This window comes from Lissotriton helveticus, chromosome 2_2 (genome assembly GCF_964261635.1).
Source record: "Lissotriton helveticus chromosome 2_2, aLisHel1.1, whole genome shotgun sequence".
In the NCBI taxonomy this organism is placed as follows: domain Eukaryota; kingdom Metazoa; phylum Chordata; class Amphibia; order Caudata; family Salamandridae; genus Lissotriton; species Lissotriton helveticus.
The window spans coordinates 96,859,396-96,881,603 of record NC_136060.1 but is presented as its reverse complement, the minus strand read 5'-3'; the positions used below and the strand labels follow the sequence as shown (position 1 = coordinate 96,881,603).

At 42.2% G+C, this 22,208-nt stretch overlaps 1 protein-coding gene across 1 annotated transcript in view; it reads right to left on the bottom strand.

Annotated features, from left to right (window-relative positions):
* The window catches only part of SGCZ (sarcoglycan zeta), a 4,560,311-nt gene that overhangs the window by 2,202,080 nt on the left and 2,336,023 nt on the right, over positions 1 to 22,208 (bottom strand). The gene's annotated exons all lie outside the window — the stretch shown is intronic.

The window sequence follows — 22,208 nt, the reverse complement described above, 5'->3', positions numbered from 1 at the left end:
CAAGATAGTCCGCCATCATTGGAAGATTTGGATGTAGCTGTGGAAGGTGAAAGTAACTCGCCCACGGCTGCATCCAATAATCTTATTGATCTTAATACCCCTTCACCTTTAGATGCTGTTCCCCATTCTATTAGTATCATCTTACCTCCACCCCTGAAGATCCAAACTGAGGTAGTCACGTTGCTTGATCCTCAACCTACTACCAAAATTAGTAGAGCACGTGACAATCAAATAAGTAATGGGAGTAGAGGAGTAGTACGCTCTCCAGTTAGGAAAAGAAGGAGGAAGGGAGGGCAAAAAAATGGGGTTGCCAACCCATGGAAGGCGCCACATGTAGCTGCTCCTAAACAAATTCCACCAGATGTAGTGGGGAAAGAAGTAAAAGCAGGGAAACCTGTCACAGACCATAAATCTCTCCTTGACGAAGGGCTTTTTGAGGCAGTTGAAAGTCTTCTAAAGGCTCTTATTCTTCCACTCACTGAGAGGCTTAAAAGGCTGGATGAAAAATTGGATCGGCTTCTCCCGGAGTATATTCCGCCAGAGAATCCAAATCTAATTACTCCAGCTATTCCAACTGAAACTAGATCTATAATTAAACAACCTACAAATAAGCAAGGTAGGCAATATACATCTACTGTAAGATCTAACAATATGCCTGCTGATAGGAATTCCATCAAATCAGTAGGCGTACCAGATACTACAGTTATGAAAGCCACAAGTAAAGAAAAGATTCGATCTGTGGTTCCAAAGCCCGTTTAAACTAATAGATTACCCTCCACCCAAATAAATTCTTCCAACAGAGGAAAACCTAATTCTAAAAACATAGTAGATTTGCCCCCGGACTCATCTAATTTTGTCATTATCCTAACAGGTGTTCCTGTCTTTCCAGAGGGAAACGTGGAATCAAATATTAGTTTGAAAAATAAAGTTATCCACTGGCTACGTTTGAATAGACCATTACATTTACACCTGAATGGAGACATCGTCTCAGTGAGAAGGTGTTACTGGGTGGGCTTACGCCCTAAAGACATAGAAGGTGACTTGATTATTGTAAATTTCCGGGACCATAGGGTGGTCACTTATATTAGTGACTGGTTTCCGGGTAGAAGTCATGGAGGAGTATCATCCCGAAATTTGACATACTTTTACCCGGAAACTATGATGTTTCCCTTGAATAAATCTCTGATGAGGCATGGTTTGGACGTCCCTTATCATCTGAAACAATTCACGAACCCGGCTATCCCTACTCATTTTAATAGAAATGTTAACCCTCTCCCTCTGCCCAATTATCCAAATAGGTATTCTATCTCAAATAATTATCCTCCTACAGATCCAAAGGAATTCTGGAATATTCCTTTATTTAATATGTTCCATCCTCTAACTGCTATGGATGTAAATGATTGACTGAATCCAACTCCCCTACAAAAAAGACCTGTTCGGGATAAGCTGTCTACATTTCCCTCTTTGGTCAAGGAGGCTATGCCTGCCATGGCGTCCCATTATGAATCTACTCAGTGGGACCATCTGGAGACAAGAACTAATAATAATAATGATGTAGAGGACCTTTGGGCTAGCAATACACTCCAAAATCCTTCTGACCAACATATTAATTCTGTAGCTAATGATGGAGATAGAGATGATTTTATCAATGTGAATATGGGATCTATGGGCAAAGCAAATTTTAACTCAGTCTTAGATCAGTGGTGTGGAGAAAATCCCTGTATATCTAGAGGTACAAATTCCCTCTATGCTGATGTAGTAACTAAAGGTATAGAGAAAAGAGTAGGTGGGTGTGACTTAGTTCACCCTAAAGGGAAATCATTACAGGGAAAAGAGGGTAGTCGGGTAGAGGACAGTAGTTTTCGTTTAATTTCTTGGAATATAGCCGGCCTTGGGCGGAGATTAGAGGATCCTGTCTGGCTAGATTATATTGAATCCTTTGATATTGCCTGTCTCCAGGAGACATGGAGTACTGTGGATCAGAGCTTGGATGGTTTCCAAATGTTTAATGTTCTCGCAACGCCATCGCAAGCGGGGAGAGCAAAGGGTGGGCTTATGACAGCTATCTCTGTAAAGCATAATTTAAGACATGTGGTCCGAGTGGTGGAATCACCTTGGTACCAATTACTTATGATCAAGGACTTATTTCCAGTAACCCTTCTTCTTATAAATTGGTATTATAATATATTTGATCCCCATGTAACCGTGGTTATTGAAAACCTACAGGAGGAAATTACTAAGGTCACTAACAGGGTATTCCCTCTTTTTATTATATGGTTAGGTGATTTTAATTGTGAGCTATGCAAATTCAGTGGATCTAGAGTATGCGGTCTGATGGATTTAACTGATCAACCTATGGCTCATTTTATTCACTCAAAACAGGGGAGGCTCTAAATAGTATTGTTTTGAACAATGATTTATGTATCCTGGATATGCCTAGTTTTTCTGGTGCATTGAATATACCCACTTTCCAAGGTACAGGGGGCAGAATGAGTACAATCGATTTTGCCATGGTATCTAAGGGCTTCTCTCATTTTCTAAAAGATTTTAAAATTGAGGCGAACCCAGCTAGTGACCACAACCCCCTAATTCTGAGCTTTAACCTGGTTTTTGAGAAGACCCAGACTGCGGAACAACCAATAGTGTATAGTCAAAATCAGGGTGTCACCTTAAGGTGGGATAAAGTAGATGTGAGGCAACTGGAGGCGGATATTTTTAAGGAAAATAAGGACAAGATAGAAACTTGTTTGACGCCTATATCTGACCCAGATTGTATAATTAAGAATTTTGAATTATTACTGGGAAACGTTGCTTCACACCTTGTAAAGTCAGGGGGGAGGAAACAAGATAGGGGGCCTAAATGGTTTGACGAGGAATGTTCTTCTGCTCAAACACGTCTATCAAAGGCTTTACGCCAAGTCCCGCATGATATGGATTTGGTTAGATCAGCCAGGAAAAGGTATAGAGATGCAGTCAGTAAAAGGAAAAATGATTTACGGACTAATGCATGGGAAGACCTGGAAAAAGCGGTTGATCTAAGGGACAATAAGCTTTTTTGGGAGGTAATAAATCGGCCTTTTTTAAAAACAGGTGAAGAGAATACCATCCGAGTGCACATATCTGAAGACTCCTGGGTAGCTCATTATAGCAAAAAATTTTATCCAAATGAGATACTGTTGACTGCTACCACAGGAGTAGGTGATCTTAATATGGCCTCAGCAAAATCACTTAGTGATTCTTTAACGCTTTCAGAGGTAAAGATAGCCCTGACCAAGGGGGCTGCTTTAAAGGCCCCAGGTCCTGATGCAGTACCCTTGGATCTTTTTAAACATAATTTGGAGGTTTGGTCCCCATTACTTTTGAATGTTTTTAAGGCAATAATGCTGGGGCCCATTCCGATTTCTTGGAAAGAGGCAGTGGTGGTACCCATTTTTAAGAAGGGTGACAAGTCTAACCCATGTTGCTACAGGCCAATATCACTAATAGATGCGTCATGCAAGCTAATGGGTAGGGTGATATTGGCTCGTCTTGAAACATGGGCGGAGTCAGTGGGGGCTATTGTGGACTCCCAATATGGATTTAGAAGAGGGAAAGGAACCACTGAGCAGTGCTTAATTTAGCACTAATTATGGGCAATACATGGGTGCCAGGAATAGTTCTATTCACTTGGCATTCATGGACTTGTCCAGTGCTTTCGACACTGTATGCAGGGGAAAGCTATGGCGGATGATGGAGTCTATGGGGTTTGAGGAGCCTTTGGTTACCTTACTTCGCAGGCTCCACACCGCCACAATGGTGAGAATCAGATATGGCCCTGGTGGGGAGAAGACTAGACCTATATTATCTACTGAAGGTGTCCGTCAGGGATGTATTTTAGCTCCCTTTTTATTTCTGGTCTATACTAATGGATTAGAAAGTTTTCTGTTAGAAACCGGTGCTGATTTTCCACAGATTAATGGCAAAAGAATTCCAATGTTGTCATATGCAGACGACACTGTTTTAATGACCCTTACTCCCAATAGCATGCAGATTTGCTTGAATGCTTTTGATATGTTTATGGGAAATTTAGATCTTGGGGTCAATTTCACTAAATCATTTGCTATGACTTGCGGTCCGAAAAGTGTTAAAACCCGCAGGTATATAGTGAGGGATTCAATTATAGAGAAAGTTAATAACTTTAATTATTTGGGTAACCTTTTTAACAAAAAATTGAATTGGGAACCCTTGATATTAGTTCGGGTCCAAAAGGTTACACAATCAATTGAAGCTCTTTTTCGTTTTGCCAGTAAATTAGGACAACGACGAATAGCAGAAATAATATCCTTGTATAAAGCTAAGTGTGTCTCTGTTATAACTTTTGGGGCTGGAGTTTGGGGGTCAATAAATTGTGGAAAGTTGCAGATTATGGAGAATAAATTTATAAAACGTCTCCTATCTGTCCCATTGGGTACGTCAAACAGTTTTTGCCATGGGGAGGTTGGTATGGAGTTTGTGAGTGACATCATAGATGTAGCTACTATGGTCTAAAGTTTGGCAATCGGAGGAATTGAAATTGACAAAAGATATTGTACAAGATTGCCTTAAACTTGATCATTATAGGGAGATTCCATGGCTTCGGTATGTTAGGGATACCCTCCATAAGATTGGATTAGATAACATGTTTGAAAACCCTCACATGATCAATAAGGATGCTAAGTTAATTATTAAAAATGCTTATGGTTCTAAATTGGGTACCTTAAGGAACAGTGAACATGCTCTTCGTGTCAGGGGCAAATTGGTCCGATCTTTTTATTTGTCATACATAATCAACACGCAATGGCGTTTCTATTTGACAAGGTTTTGCCTTTGTACACTAAACTTCCTTTTTGCCTTTCCAAAGCAAGGGGGGTGGTGTGAGAAACTACCTTTTTGCCCCTGTAATGATAAGGTTTCGCAAAATACTCTGCACCTTATTCTTTTTTGTGCTCTGTACAAGGTCCCAAGAAACACTTTTATTAGACCATTACTACTATCCTTTGGATCATGCTATTATAAAGAGGGATATGAATATTTATTATCTTTGTCAACCCCAAACATTTGTAACGCTGTGCTTAGTTTCATTAGATCAGCTCTTGTTATTAGAAACCGATACTGAATGTATTGAAATCTAGAAATATGTAAATATGTACTGTGGTTTTTTATTGCAACTTGTGTTTTTATATTGATGTATACTTTTATGATTCCTTTGTGGAATCGAAATAAAGTTATTTGAATGGAATGGCTTAAACATTTGCAATGAACAATATCCACTCCAGGGGGATCCTGGAGCTCGGAACAATTCACATGTGAAATCTGTAAGGGAATCTAGACCAAAGACAAGAAAGAGAATATTAATAAAGCAACAAAGTCTTCAGCGCCTTCCTAAAGGCAAAAATCCAAAGGTGCCAGAGTTGAAACAGATCATTCCACAGCTCGGGGCTAAGCTGAGGGCTAGGCCTTTACAATCCAAGCGCCAAACACGAGAACAATGCTTTTTAAAGAGAGAGCATGACAATGCTCTACCCTTTTATTTATCAAATAACTAACCACTAAATCCACTTGTTGGATACACGTTTATCGTTAATAGCAATGTTTACACCAAAATAAATAATATTTAAAAATGTTTTTCCTGGAAAGGAAACTGCTCACTCCCTGTGCAAACAAGCACAACATTTTTTGTAATCTCATACTTGTCGTATCGTTCAGATAATCTTTTATTTTATTCTGATGGGGCAGTGATCCTAGTTTCGCGATTATTAAAAGCTTTGCTAACATTAGAAATGTGGGAACTTTAGAACTTCCCAGTTATAATGCAGTTAATTTATACAGGGACCCTGATTTTAGCACTCTAATGTGTTTTACATATGCTTGTATCTAATTACCTCACAGGAGCCTGACATTCCCATAGTGAAGTCACTGGCTCACTGTACTTTTACTGTATATTCAATATTGCGTTAAGCTACCCAGGGTGTCAGGGACGCTTATGCAACCTCCACTTTCTGTTGTTTGACTGTGTACCTTGAGTGCTCGTGGCTAGTGAACCTGCACTACTTCTCATTTAAAGAACTCAGTAGCCCCTGCAATTCCCCTCTCCAGGCAACCGCGCACGACTGCTTTCATCCTTCACTGCTGCACACAAAGTAACCAAACACATTCGGAAAACTTTTTGCCAGCAAGACCAGTGCTACATTAGAGTCAACCTAAACAGGTGGCATACAATACCAACCGGAGAGGGCGCCAGATTAAAACAATTGTCTTAAAAGCGTCATTATCGCTTCGGGAGATGGAATGCCTAAATGTAATGTGCCCTTTACTTGAAGCATTACAATGCTTGCATAGGAACAGTTTGTCAAAATTGTGCACTGTTTTACAATGTGGAAATTCCTCACAAGTACAGGTTTCCTGTATTTACACCGATCTCTGCGGTCGCACCAATGTGGCAGGCGACTTAAAACAATGCTCCTGACCAAAGCGGTGGTGGTATCTCAAATGAAAGATTACAGGAAGAAAGACAGCCTTTTACCGGCGTAAAATGATGAAATAACCTCAAGGTTTCAAACAGCTTTAGTGCTTATTTGATGCATTAATCTACACCACTGCTTCGTGCTAAAGGGCACTCCTCAGATACTGGATGATGACCTTGAAAAAAATATGCAAATAGCCGCAGTTATTGCTAGCCGACCACAAATATGTGACTCACTGAAGCTGCTAAGAAATTTCATTCGCTTTTTTTATTATTCATTATTCCATGCTTCCCCTCATATTCTCAGGCATCATTTAACAATGTCAGTCTGCCCACATACTTTCTGTTTTGTGAAAAGAATGACGTTTGCAAAGGAACACAAGGAAATAACTCAAGGGCAGCGGAATGTGTTTGGGACGTTCTGCACCATATTTACAAAGTGGCGTTAAGTCACATTTTGTGGGTTAACGCTGTTTTGTAAATATGGTACCCCTTCACGCAGGTATGTGCGTGAAAAGTGTGTGCTATGGGTGTTACGTTGCGCTCTTCACTGGACTCCCACTGCTTTTTGACACTGCCCCCAGATTTACAAGGAGGTGAAAAACGGAAGCAGTGCCAAAAATGTACGCCATGCATTAGCAAGCGTTAGAATGGTGCAACAAGGAGAAATACTTTTATTTCTCCTCGTTTTTGCTTTTTCTATGTGTGCTGCATTATGCAGCACACATTCAAAGAGCAAAATGCCATAATGATAAATAATCAATAAATAATGGCAATTTGCTACTTCTACGTGTGCTGCAGAAGGCACATAAACAATCATTCCCTTGCACCATGGCACAAGGGTGTCTGCGTTGATGCTAGGCAGCTATTTTTAGCTATAGGGAAAACACAGGGGTATGCCGTATTCCTGTAAATATGGCGCAACCCTGCATTCTGTTAATGGCAAGGCATAGCGTTGTAAAAGTTGCCACAGCTCTGAGCTCTGTCATTTCCTTGTAAATAGGCCCCGAGTCTTTCACCGCATGTGACGCAAGTCAGTGGCGTCACTAGTAGTCACTAGGGTTGGTGTCACCCAGTGCGGGTAACTTATGTTGTCACCCCGAGGTCGGGCTGCCGCCAGCACGCACTTGGTAGGTTGTTTCTTCGTTGTCATGCAAAGCAGTCAAAGTTGCAAAGGAATGGGAGGGTCGCAGGGGTCCTTCAGATTTATAAAGGCTGGTCCTTGCTTGTCGCTTTGAAATGCATTTGACTTCGTGATTTCAGAGCGTTCAGAAACAGCACCAGTCATAACAAAATGAATCCAGAACCAAGGCGCACAGTGAACCCCCTCCCCAGTTTACAGCCATTTGAGGACTGTGATTATTACCCCATAATGTAGAACTTGTGACAGTCTTTCGTGCCCTCATTGACATCTGCAGCCTGCTCTCAGCAGATGCGATGATGCCCCTGGTCCCCTGAGTATCGTCATCCCTCCCTTCTTTTGTCTTCGGTCGCAGAGCGCTGTGTGCTGCTGACTGAACGAGATGAGATGCTTTCGGTGCTGAGCGCCCTTAAGCAGCCTCGCGTTGGAGGGCATGCTGGTGCTTCTGCCGAGTGTGTTGTGGTTTGCAGTGAGCCTGTGACAACAGCTGCAGGCAGTCGTGAGGGTGCAGGCGCACGGCATCCAATCGCCTCACGGATTGGTTTATTTACTTTGACGTACCGGCGGGTGGCTATAATAACATTTCCAACGTAGTCGCAAGTTTATGAACACGGCCAAATAAGAATGAAACTCTCACTTGAAATATCAAGTCAGTAACAAGTGTGTGTGGTATTTATTTTGGGAAAAAATCCAAGCGATTGCATAGCGGGTATTAAAAACAACTTGCTGCACAGCGACTTGCTTTTCTTCTGCCTTTACGGGATAGTTATACAGTCGCTGAAATGTGTGGATTTTGCCAGGGGGCCCCAGCGTCAGGTTACCTTCACTTGACTAGGCTTACTAAGAAACTCTCTTCTGCGCACAATTTTAATAGGGATATTAGGATCTATCTCATAATGTCATTGAGTAGCAGCTGTAAAGTGGCACACCATATCACTCAAACCCCTCCCAAGAAAAACAGCAGCCACCTTACATCGGCCCCAACTATCCAGCAGCCATACTGCAACGGCTAAACCATATAGACCCTCAATCACCTATTTAACGACCCGAGCTGAATGATAAGTGTTAACACCCGTTCAGATAGCAATCATCTAGATGTCGCTCCCTCCCTGTATAAAGGAATCGTACACCATGGCACATCAAGCACCAAACATGATACCTGGAGGAAACAGCGCATACTCTATGCAATTCCCCCATAAGCTATCAAAAAGTGCCTCCAAATCCTTCAAACAAAATCTCCTCAGAAAAAACCCAGATACCCTGTTCCTTGATCCCGCCTTCAATGCTAAAAAAGGCATTATATTCAACAACCTCATATTTTTCACAAGAAAAATAGCCAAATGGCGATCGGCCTTCCACAAGCTACTAACCATACATGACCACAAAAACATTCCCTATGGAACCAGGATTACAACGACACCCACGCAGAACTTAAGAGCCACCTTGAATATAACATCCTACAAAAATGGCACTGTGCTTATTCAAGCTGCTAACAAGGACCTAGAACTATTTGACAAATACTTCATCAGACTGAGAAACCACACGACCACCACACACAACACCTCTCAGGACCCTACTACACCCATTACCTGCTCCGCGCCTGAAAATAAATGACCCCATCCCTCACCCAGATCCGATCAAAGAATCACCACCAACACTCCTTCCTTATCACACATTGCACCAACACCCTCATTTAACCCACGAAGCGCCTCACAGCGACCCCCTCCCTCAGCAAGATCTGGTGAAAGAACCATCACCCACTCTCCATCCTTACCACGCACTGCACGGACACCATCAGCTACCCCACACAGTGCCTCTCAGGACCTTACTACCCCCAATACTCCCCCATCTTATGAAGAGCATTAACCCATTCCCTTACCCAGAACCGATGATAGAAACACCACTAATTTGCCCTACTTAACACACACCGCTTTAATACCCTCACCTAGAAATGCCATCAGAACGAATAACATCACAATACCCTCAACACCCAACAAGCGGTCTCCAGATCCACAGCAGCAGATTGAACTAGACTCACTCAAAATCCAGTCTTACCTCACTTCCAGGAACCTACAAAACGTCATCTATAAATCAGAACCTTTCTACAAATTGCGGATAAATCTCTTGCTAAACTTAAGCATCTTTAAAATCGCTAGCGACAGACAACGTGACAAAAACTGTCCCACTGTCGCTAACCAAGCAAGTCTTGCGCACATGAAAACTCCCCAACTACTTATCAGACCAGGAAATTCAAACACTTCTACTGCTATACGAAGCTCCTTCCTGGCCCGATCATAGACAAAGAGGAATACGCGATTCTCCCAATCCCATCAATCCATGCAGAACATCCAATCCAATCCATAGAGGAATAAACCGAAATATTCTTCACTCTATAACCCCGAACCACGATAGTCAGGAGCCTACTTCAAAAAATTCCTCAAACCAGATCTTTTGCCTTCTACTAAACTGCCGATCAGCCACTAAACACACATCTGACGTTGCTGACCTTGTCCTTAACATGAAAATGGACATAATCATCCTCACAGAAACTTGGCTCAAGGTTTCTTCATCACCTTGCCTAGACCTACTTGTCCCTCCAGACTACTTCATCATTAGACTAGACAGACCACACAAAATAGTGCGGAGGCTTAGCCTGCATACACCACTCTGATATCTCATCTCAAAGTTTCAATAGGAACAACTAGACTCATGTGAATACCTTGGAATTTCTGTGAAATCATCAGGTAATCACTCTCACAAACTACATATACTCTACCATCCGCCAGGCCTGAACACAATTTTCACAGAACAACTCATGGAAATCATCACTGCAAACTCTTCCCCTCATTCCAATTACATATTCCTTGGAGACTTTAATCTCCACTGGGAGAACCCACTGGGCAAGCAGGTAAACACCCTCAAAACCTTCCTTGTAGACCATTCCCTGATCCAAGCTATCTCAGAACCTACTCACATAAAGGGATCCACTCTCTACTGCCTCATCTCTAAACAAAATACAATTGAATCGATCTCAATCACCCTGTGTGACTGGTCAGACCATCACATTATCACCTTCCAAATTCCCTCCAATAACATGAAAACCTGCTTGCAGCAAATCAACCGGGGAAAAAATGGATAAGAGACAAAAAGAACATCGACTGGAACAATCTTCCCTACCACTGTGAGACGGCTCTTACCCCCCCAATAACATGTCAGACGTTAATGCCCTCGCTGCTCACTATAACACCACGATGACCAAAGTATGAGACCAAGCCGCTCAGCCAAAACTCAAAAGAATTCCGAACAAAGGTAAAAACCCATGGTTCAGCGGAGCCCTGAATGAAGAGAGACACAAACTCAGATCAACGGAATGGAAATGGAAGCAACATCCTTCCCCCCTCTGTCTTAAACTACTCAAGAAAGCCAGAAACTCATACAATAAAAGTATTCTACATTCAAAGAAAGACTTCTTCAAATCAGAACTAGAGAATGCCAAAAATAGACCAAAAAATCTCTTTGAAATTCTGAAATGACAATCAAACAAATTGGCTAAATCCTCACTTTTAACATCAACCTCAAAGCCGAGAAGTGAAGAATTTTCCTAATTTTTCGCAGCAAAAACAAATTCCCTCCAACTCGAACTTAGTACGGCGGCAATTAACTTAGCCTCCCTAAGATCACTCTAACCATCAACATGAGTTTACCCTGCCCAAGAATAACTCTCACTGGTCTTCTTTCAAACTTTACGAGCCACATGACATCACCAAAATTCTAACGACTACCAAACTCAACATCCACTTCAATAACCCTGCCCCATCACATTGCCTACCCCACATCTATCATATCATCACCCCTCTATGGACCAAAATCATCAATGCCTCGGTAACACAAGGTCACATCCCGGGCTGCCTAAAAACTGGGCAAGTCACCCCTATCCTCAAAAAACCGACACCTAACACCTCAGACCCCAACAACTTCCGACCAATAACCAATATTCCCATGCTAGCTAAGGTCTTCGAAAAATGTGTTCAGCATCAACTGAACCAGCACATCACAAATTTCAATCTAATAAACATCCACCAGTCAGGTTTCAGACCTGGTCATAGCACTGAAACAGCCATCCTGCATATAGTAGACAACGCCCTCTTAGCCCTTGACAGCAATAAAACCTACCTAATAGTCCTGCTTGACCTCTCCTCCGCCTTTGACACGGTCATTCATGACAAACTTCTAAGAAGACTAGAAAAAAGGATGGATTTATCTGGCACAGTCCTCCTATGGTTCAAATCCTTTCTGGAAAACAGAACGCAATCGTTCATGACCAACAAGATTCTTTTGCTCTCCTCACCTAACCTACTAGGAGTACCACAAGGCTCCACCCTATCCCCCACACTATTCAACGTATACGTCAAACCACTTACCAATCTACTACAGCAGGCGAACATCTCCTACCACATGTAAATTAACAGAGTGGATACAAACAGCCTAATGGGCGCTCTACAATACATTATCAGGGTACATATATAAAGATATTTATTTATTTTTTTATTTTATTTTGTATCACATTTGGTGCATCAAGAAGGTGAATGTGTATCCAACATCCACAGGTCCTGCATGTGTAGAAACAAACAAAAACAATACCCTCTGAGCACACTATTATTACTCTCTCTGTAGGTATAGCACCAGTCTTATTGGCAAATGCCACTGTTTAGTAAATCAAATCAACTAGCCCAGTTCTTCTCCAATTCAGGTTTCAAAGTTCATCTGTATTTATTTTCATGTCATCAATCATCTCTTGATAATCACTTGTTCATGGTACATCAGCCAACACGTGTTTCGTCGTGCGATATACAACACATTGGCTTCCTCAGGGCTGCAACCAAATAAACAATACCCATGAGATTGACACGATCTACGTAGGGCTTATGAATAATAGTGTGTAAAGTAAAGACACACAAACCAAAAATTAGATAAGCTCCGCATAGTGTATAGGTTTATAAAGAGGGAAGATGGAAAGGTAGTTATGCCACTCCAAGTATACAATACACCCGTATTTAGTGAGTATATGTCTAACCTTTTACCAAAGGGAGCATTCCATTGTATTAGGTTCCATGCAATAGAACTCAAAATTCACCTAAATATTCAAGGTTTCCTCAGGAGTAATATCTTCCTCTGGATTCAAACATATATAAATCTAAGAAAATATAATAACCAAATTAAATCTGTACCCTACGCAGATACTGAGGATAGTCATTACCCGAGAAGACTGAGGAGCACGTAAGTTAAGGTGTTGCACGCCGAGGGTGAGTGTTATATAGCGTGATAAGTTCGAGATTTGAAAAAACAAGAGAGTTTTAGCCCGAAAGTGATTACAAGTATTTTTTATTGCAGCCGAGGGACCACGAATATATACTTGAAATCTGGGAATTCCCAACTCGAGATCATTACATGTATGGTGAGTGTAGGTATATTACTAGTAGGATGAGATGATAGACTTATATACATAAATATAAGAGATGCTTATATTTATTTTAGTTAAAATGATATTGGAAGCAAATATCTGCGTACTGAGGAGGAGGAGGAGGAGGATATAAAACACACGCACGGTTGTGGCATTAAGAGGTAATAGAATTGGAAATTACACTTGAGGTATTGTTATAGTTATGTTTAGGGATGGCTCAAATAAAGTGGTGGTGAGGACCATTGAGAAGAACCCCAGATCCTAATTTTGGGACCATTATATGATAATCAAATGTAAGAAAGGATTGATAAAGAGGGTACAGGTTTAATTTGGTATTTACTATTATTCATAAGCCATACGTAGATCGTGTCAATCTCATGGGTATTGTTTATTTGGTTCCAGCCCTGAGGAAGTCAATGTGTTGTATATCGCACGACGAAACACGTGTTGGCTGATGTACCATGAACAAGCGATTATCAAGATATGATTGATGACATGAAAATGAATACAGATGAACTTTGAAACCTAAATTGGAGAAGACCTGGACTAGTTGATTTGATTTACTAAACAGTGACATTTGCCAATAAGACTGGTGCTATACCTACAGAGAGAGTAATAATAGTGTGCTCAGAGGGTATTGTTCCTACCACATGTACATGGTCGACACTCAACTTTACATTAAGATCACCTCCATCGAAGAGATAAAGACAATGAACCGAGCTCTTGAAAAAACCAGTCCAATGGTTAGCAACCAACTTCAACAAGCTAAATTCACAAAAAAATGAATTTCTTCTAATCTCCCCCCCAATAACTCCTGGGAAACAAAGGAATGGACCTAAATGATCACTGCTCTAAACTGCACACAAACATTGGTGGACTCTACAATATCGCTTGGAATCACACTGGATAAGAACCTTAACATGCAAGCTCACATCAACCTGATGGCTAAAAATGCTCGCTTTCACATCAGCTATCTCAGAAAAATAAAGCCATTCATCAGAAACCCAGACCTCAAAACTGCAGTCCAGTCCTTAGTCATATCTAGGCTGGAGTATGGATATTCTACCCTATCCGGGCTTCCCAAAATCTCAACCGCCCCTCTAAAAGCCTGTCTCAACGCCGCAGCAAGACTTATAACAAGATCTAGGAAATTTGACCACATATTGCCACACCTAAAGGCACTCAACTGGCTACCTTATGAAGCTCGCATTCACTTAGAGATGGCTTGCATCACTCTCAAGGCATTACTCCACAACACCCCCCAATACCTAGCCAAGGAACTTAGTTTATCTGGAAGAAACAGACACTCTAGGAGTGCAGACAATCTACTCCTGAAACCCTTGCGGTTTCAACAAGACTAAAACCTCCAACAGAGCATTTTCGGGAGCGGCACCAAGAATCTGGAACTCGCTTCCGCCATCCATCAGAAAAATCATCCCAATACCTCTCTTCAAAAAGGAAGCAAAACTATTCTTGATGAACAAATTCCTCACTTAAATCTCCACAATCACCACACCAGCTCACAACCTCAAAACTTGTCTACACTCGCCGTCTACAAATATTTAGAAGGTAAGACTCGCACAGTCTCGAATTGACTTTAATCACTCAGAATTACTTTCTCTTCTGCTTTTCCCTGAACTAATTTATGCTGTGTTGACCACATTATGACATTTTTTTTTGTATGCCACATGTTTACTATATGTGCTATCCAATATTTTGCTCACTATGTAAAGCGCTCTGATACCCTACCTTGGGTCTGGTTCGCGCTATGGAAAACTCTAAAAATAAAAAATAAAATAAATAATAAATAGATCAAAGCCTTCTACGTGCCGCTCACAGAAGTGACGTGGGCCGTGGGAGCAGCTGTCATATTCACCCTGTGCTGCGGGCGGACGGCGGCAGGAGGAGAAGAGACGCGCTCACCCCGGGGAGGGGATGCTGGAGTCGGGCCAGGCATCTCCACGGACTTGAGCGGAAGGGGGTGGATGTCACGGTGTCACCCCATGTGATGGTGTCACCCTCTGCGGTCTGCCCCCCCTCGCACCACCCTAGTGACGCCACAGACGCAGGCGCCATTCTTTGTGAGATTGCCGCCTTCTAGGTTATTTCCCTTTACCTTCTTAAGGATCATACTGTGTTTTTAGTCACTTTTTTAATGCTAAGCCATTTTCGTGGATTAGACCTACGTATCATCCTGAAATCACTCAAAAACCCTTTACATATGATTACATAACTAAAACAGAAGTTCAGGATACGCGATTTCAATGAACAAGGGCTCTATCCCAGGGTTTACGTCTCTAAATTTGAAGACTTTATATTTTCAGCGTACTAGAAATGCTGGCCCCAATTGAAGACATCGCGAGAATGCGTAATATAGTTGAGCTGGACATTTCTCGTTTAAATGCAGGACTTTGCTGAAAAAGCAAATGGATTACAGAAAAAAACACTGAATAGATTCAGGTGGCATACTTTGTTGGTCTCTACTGTACTGGGAAGAAGGAAAACGGTTATCCCAGAAGTAAAAGCGGCTTTAATCATGTGCCATCCCCCCAAGTCATTCAGTATCCCTTCTGCTAACACAAATGCTTTTGTTAGATTGCATTTAAAGATGACGGATCCCTTCTGTTGAGATACATGAAAGAGAAAGATGTGGCTTAAGTACAGGGGGCTGCACCCGTGAAAGAGGGATTTGACAACCGGGGCGGAACCACAGACATCAAAACAGACTGCTCTTGAAAGCATAACATCCCGCCTTTTCACCTTCCATGGTATAATTAATGCATTTATTAGCTCAGAGGAGCATACACGCACCCCTTTCCACCACAAGATAATCATTTAAAGGTTATATATTCCACTGCCAAACATGGTAATTTTTCCTTGAATTCCAGAGTGGCTATCGGAACATCTACGCTGCACGTTTTTTGTTTCCGTTGTGGAGGTCTCAAGGCAGATATGCACGTTTGTTTGTTTCCTGCAGACAAGAAGCGTCATGATGGCATCAATTGTATTGAAGATGTTAATAACTTCTTGTTGAGTAGGTTTATTTGTACCGGTGTTTAGGCAGGACTATGGGCATTGGGCAACGAATATTATAATTGCTACTCAAGATGCACTTTTAAAGATGCATTCATGAATGTTTTGTTGAAGTGTTCATAGTGCCAAATATGTCACCTTAAGGATACTTCAGAGCATTTTCGTACACGCACATATAGACAATGGAAAAGGTGAAAATGTGTAAGGGGTTAATGACGTCCAATTAGTAATGATGGAGTACATTGACTTGGACACTTCAGTGACAAAGGTCAGTTAAAGGGTATACCACAAACGAGTAACACGGACAGATGGCACAGCCAACACACGTTTTATTCTTTGCCTTCTGAAAGCAAAGTATGCATCGAATTAACAGCACATCTACTTCCACAGCCACTAACACCATCATGCTCAAAGTCAACTAGAGTGTAATACCTGCATTGAATATGACACCTTGAAAGCCTACTGGGAGCAAACAAACAGGAGAGAAAGATATTGATAAGATGAAAAATGAGGAGGTAGATCATGGTTAGAGTAACTGACACGATGTGGCAGTATTCAAGGATTTACATGGTAACATGGTTGGGATGCAAGCAACTCCAACTTGTGTTCTGAGTTTATCCTTGAGAGTGACACACTCCAATCTGTGATTTGGGTTATTTAGCTCTCATGCGTGCTGCTGCTGAAACCTGTAAGTGTTTGTCACTGCAGTTAATGCATGATCATTGTATGTACATACCTGTTAGTGTAGTAATGATAACTACCTCCTCTTTTTATTTTAAGTGCATTGCGTCATCAAAAAACCAGAGGTTCTGTTCCAGTGCACACCTACCTCAAAAATGCAGAAGGTCTCAGAATTGACACATCCTGTAATTCAGTGTCGCACAGCGGCTGAGCAGTTCCCTTATCACAAGAATCTCTTTTCGTATTTTATCCCAGCCCCCTTCTCCCCGGGGCCGTGCATTAACTAAGGAGTTTGGACCCTTGATATTGCACTGCTCTGAGAGGGATAGGAGTTCCAGCATTGGCGTCAGCATCGTCTTTGCGGTTGGGACCAGGTGAGTGTATGACAGCCAACATCTTATGGTAGTTATTGATGAGCACTCACATTTCCCTTAGTGGAGGATTTATCTTCGACCACCCATGACAAAGTCATTGAGAGGCTCCATGATATTTTCACAGCGTGAGGAGTACCCTCCATCCTCAAATCAGTCAATCAAGTCAAGTCAAAGAAAGCTTTATTTCAGCAGTACAGCCATAAAAGCACATCAAATATTACAAATACATTTGATACAAAAGAGAAAACAAAAAAATGACAAATGTTATGCTAAAATGCAATCATAAAATCAAGAGTGCAGATGCAAGTTGTACAGAAATTTAAGATTCAGCATTAGCTGCACTCCCTCTTGTCAATTCTCAGAGCTAAGATAGTGCAAGCGATATTCAACAATGAACATATATTTTACATCAAAATGAAAAAAATTGCAATATCCCTTAAAATCAGTTAATATGTACTAAAATTCTAACTTTGACTGATAGCCTGAGGGCGTATTTTAAAAAGGATGTTGAAACATTTGAGATATAAAGCATTTAAAATGAGTAGATAAACAACACGACCCTGGAAAAAAATGAAATTTACAATAATGTATTCAAGCTTTGAAAATATACAAGCATGGTGTGTCAACATGTTTAATGAAGATCGGATTGGGGGTTTTCTAGGTTCTTTTTCTTTAAGATGCCCCTGCGAATGCACCACATCGAAAGTCGAAACTTGGAGAAAGCGAACACGAGTAATGGATCCATTTTGTGTTTGAGGAGCCTAAAGGCCTCGATGTGTCGTCTAATCCCGAGATTTCTACAGAGCGGAAGCACCCACTTGGACCTTTGCCTACTATAGGCAGGGTAAAAGAGAACAACATGGAGATCTCTTTCTTCAACTGTATCACACCCTGGTCAATCTTATTTGAGTGCTCCCTGCCACTTGTTAGTGAATACTCAAAGCGGGAGCACCCCATGTCTAAATTAAAGAAACTGTTTCTTTGCAAGTAATGGTTGTATACTATCAAGTGCCAACTCCAGTTTGAATTGCTGTTTGACGTCCAAAAACCTGGAGGTCAAACTACTGGCATTGGTCCTCTGGCATAGTTGAGCCAATTTATGTTCTCTGTAGGAGGCAAGTAAAACCTTTTTGGGGATAGTGGGGCAGGTCTCTTCAGGTGTTGACCACATGTATGCCCTCCACAATGCCTGGCAGGAGTTCCTAATATGGACTAGCCATGGTAGGTTCCCTGCACCCAGAACCGTCAATACGTCCTTCAATTCCTCCCTGTAGTTGACTAACTAAGGTGTACTCCAGAGACGGCACCAATATAAAAGTGGTCGAGAGGCAGCTACACCGGCTATGGAGCCAATCCCCAGGTCAATCCTAAGTGGTGTTAGTGGAGTGCTCTTGGGGAGGTTCAACAGTTGCCTTAAGAATAAAATCACTTTCAGGGATAGCAAATTCGATGCACAGTGGCCCCAGAGTTCTGCCCCGTATAAAGAGGCTCCCCTAGCCTGTATTTTATATATTTCTGCTGGTGGACCTATCACTCTCTGAGAGCAAGTTTTATGTATTTTTAAAATAGCTCCTGTGGACTGAGTCAGTTTTAATTTAGCTTTCTTTACTTGTGTCGCCCAGTCCATCTTGTCATTGAGTGTGAGCCCCAAATAGTCAAAACGGATACCCTCTCTAGGGCCCTGCCTTCCAATTGAGGATGTGGGCAATTGGTGGTATTAGCATTGAAGACCATATATTTTGTTTTTTGGAGATTTATCTCCTGACCCCTCTTACTACAAAAAACGCTAAATTCTTCAAGTACCCGCTGCATGCCCATAGGTGATTTAGATAATAGTAGCGTGTCATTCACAAACATAAGCGCTGGAATTTTGCGGTTCGCCAACCTCGGTGCGTCTATGTCTTTCCCTGCTAGTAGAGTTTTGATTAAGCCATTTAAAAAGAGTGAGAACAGTGTCGGGGTGAGAACGCATCCCTGTCTCAACCCTTTCTCTACGGGAGAGGGCTCTGTCAGTTTGCCTTTTTTGCCATATCTTATTCTTGCACAGTTGTCTTGGTGCAGACGTTTCAGCTGATGGCAAAGGTCATCTGGTACACCCATATCGAGAAGTATACCCCATAGCTGATCTCGCTGCACCATATCAAATGCAGATTTAAGATCCACAAATGTGAGATAAAGGCTGCCCTCTAAAACCACAGTTTTCCAATGGATCAATTGCAATCTAAAGATCTGGTCAATCGTCGAGGTCTTGGCCCTGAATCCGGCTTGTAAAGGTGTTAGTACGTTATTTTCTACTATCCAGCATTGCAGACAGCCCAAAAGTACACAGGCAAAGATTTTTTGGGTGACATCTATGAGGCTTATTGGGCGATAGTTTGCTGGATTAAGTGGAGTACCTCTTTCATAGATGGGAATAATTGCTGCCCCTGCCCGGGTCGGGGGCAGGGCCATACCATGTAAGTTGGCAGGATGTATGACATTACAACGCATGCTTTTACAACGCATGCCTTTACAACGCATGCCTTTACAATGCAGTTTTTACAACGCATGCCTTTACAACGCATAGCGCTTAGGGGTGTTGGATAGTGAATAGTTTAATTTACTATTCCAACTCCAGTCCCCGTGGATAGTAGGGAAGGTGTTGGATAGTAAATTAAAATCTATTCCCTATCCTAGAGCGCCCCCCAGCGCTATGTATTGTAATGACATGCGTTGTAATAGTTGCGTCGTAAAGGCACTGCGTGGTAAAAGTTGCGTTGTAAAGGATGTTTCCCAAGTTGGCATTGAATAATGACCACAGATATGGAACTCAAACTGCTGGTTCAGATCGAAATAGGTCGCCAGGGATCCTATCTAGCCCGGGTGCTTTGGCTGGAAGTAGATTGCCCAAGGCCTATGTGATCTCCTTCATTGTGCAGGGAGGAGCGTTCAAGTTTGAGAGATTTGCTTCTATGGTGGCTAATAATTCACTGGGATCTTCAGCTCCTTCTACAGACCTCATACAGACGGTTTTAAAGTGGGATCTCCAAACTTCTTCGACCAAATTTGGACCAATGACCAATTGGCCTTCAGGTTTCCCTGTCCGAACTAAGTTCCAGAAGACTCGCATATCATGGTTATCTAGGGCTATTTTAGGTGATTCCCATTTATCTATTTCCCAACTGTTTTTTGCTCCAGCTGTGATTATTTTGTATTGGGCTCTAGCTTCTTTTATTCGTGATTTTCTCATTCTTTTTAATACTAGCTAGTAGGGCCTGCTTGGCTTCCCTGCATGATTTATTATACCATGGATGCTTGGGTTTGGGATTCTGTCTGATCTAATCGCTAGTGTGAAAGAAAGGTGGCAGTGTGGAAAGCAAGTCCTGATGGCGTTTTTCCATCACCAGTTGTGATGCCAATGCCCGACCACTTGCAGAAAGTTGGAAAGCAGTTTCTAAAAAGGGGGCAATTTGTTGATACAAAGTAGCCACTTTTTCCGTAGACTGTGCAAAGACCCCCCAACATACCCTCCTACCTCCTTCAATTGGTACTAAATTTGGGGTAGGGTGTGGGGATGTACTTTGATCGTCCTTGGGCACGGGGAGGGCTATTTCTAAGGCCAGCGGGATGTGATCGCTTTCGTGTCAGGAAATGACCATAAAATCTCTGGTCTTATGTCATAATTGGACGTCTACCAGGATGTAATCTATTATGGATGCCTGTTCCAGCTTATTAAAAGTAAAATTCCCCGGACTATCGGAGGGTAATCGGCCGGTACAGGCCCTTAGTGAGTGGCTAAGTATAACTGAGTTCATCTGTAAGACTAGCGGGGTCCATGCCCTTGTTGGCTGGATGTTAGTTTCTGGGATTAGCCACACCGAGTCTTCCTCACTTGCAATAGGGGTAGTAATACCATTAAGAGGCTCACATTGGCGGTTAAAATCTCCACCAATAATAACATGACAATTCTCTGGTAAAGTGTGGAGAAACATAACGAGGCAGTCAAGCATCTGGGAGGTGTGCCCCTGAGTCACTGGTCGAGAGTAAACATTCATTATTGCAATCTTCAGGGAGTTATGAAAAGAAAGAAGGGTGCACAGGATGTAAGGGGAAGAGGTCTCTAGCATTTTAACATTGCATCCCAAATGCACACCGACCCAAATGCATATACCCCAGAGGGTCTCCCCCTTGCCCCCTGGATGGCTGGGATGTTATATGTGCGTATCCCACTCTATGTAGTTCTATCCTTGACCATGTTTCCTGGAACAGGCATAGCTCATGTTTACCTATGAATTCTCCCCAATCTGGGAAGTCCAATTTTGAGCTAAGGCCTGCAATATTCCAGGATAAGATCTGTGTGCTGTGTGGTTCATCTGTACTAGCTGGGAAGGTCTGGGGGGTGCGATATTCCTGCAGTGGAACTTGCTGTCTCCCCTTATCATTATTCCCTGGCCCTTCCCCATAACTACGTTCATCAGCCCAATATGTCTCACTTAGAGGACCGGGAATGCGGGTTATGGCGGTTGTCTCATGGGTCTCAGGAGAATCTTTATTTCCCTATTTCATCTCTCCATTCATTTGGGACTCAGCTTGCTGTATATTTCCCTGCTTATCTTCAACATTATTAATGTTAATGGGCCTTTTGATAGTGGGATTTAGTCAATCTACCAGGTCCAGAGAACTGAATCTGTTGTTAACAGGGATGTTGTACGCCAATGTTTTTTAGTGTTCCCAGCCCGTGTTTGACGTGGCACCGTTATGACCTCTTAGTCCCCAGTTCTTATACACAGATCCCTCTGTGTCATGCATGGACCTAGAGGGGTAGAAGTATCCCAAGGGCAAAGACAGAATACCTACCCCCTGACCCCCTTGAGTGTCCCCAGTCCAGGATGTGTTGGACCATCCGGACGTCTCTGAAATTGATCACAACACAACCCCCCGGAATGTCCTTACGTCTCCGCCCCAGCCAGTTAACACTGCGTGTGAATGAAATTTCGCTGTGTTCTTGATAGGGTAAAGGATTATATTTATTTAACCAAAAAATTGTTTTATTTTTAA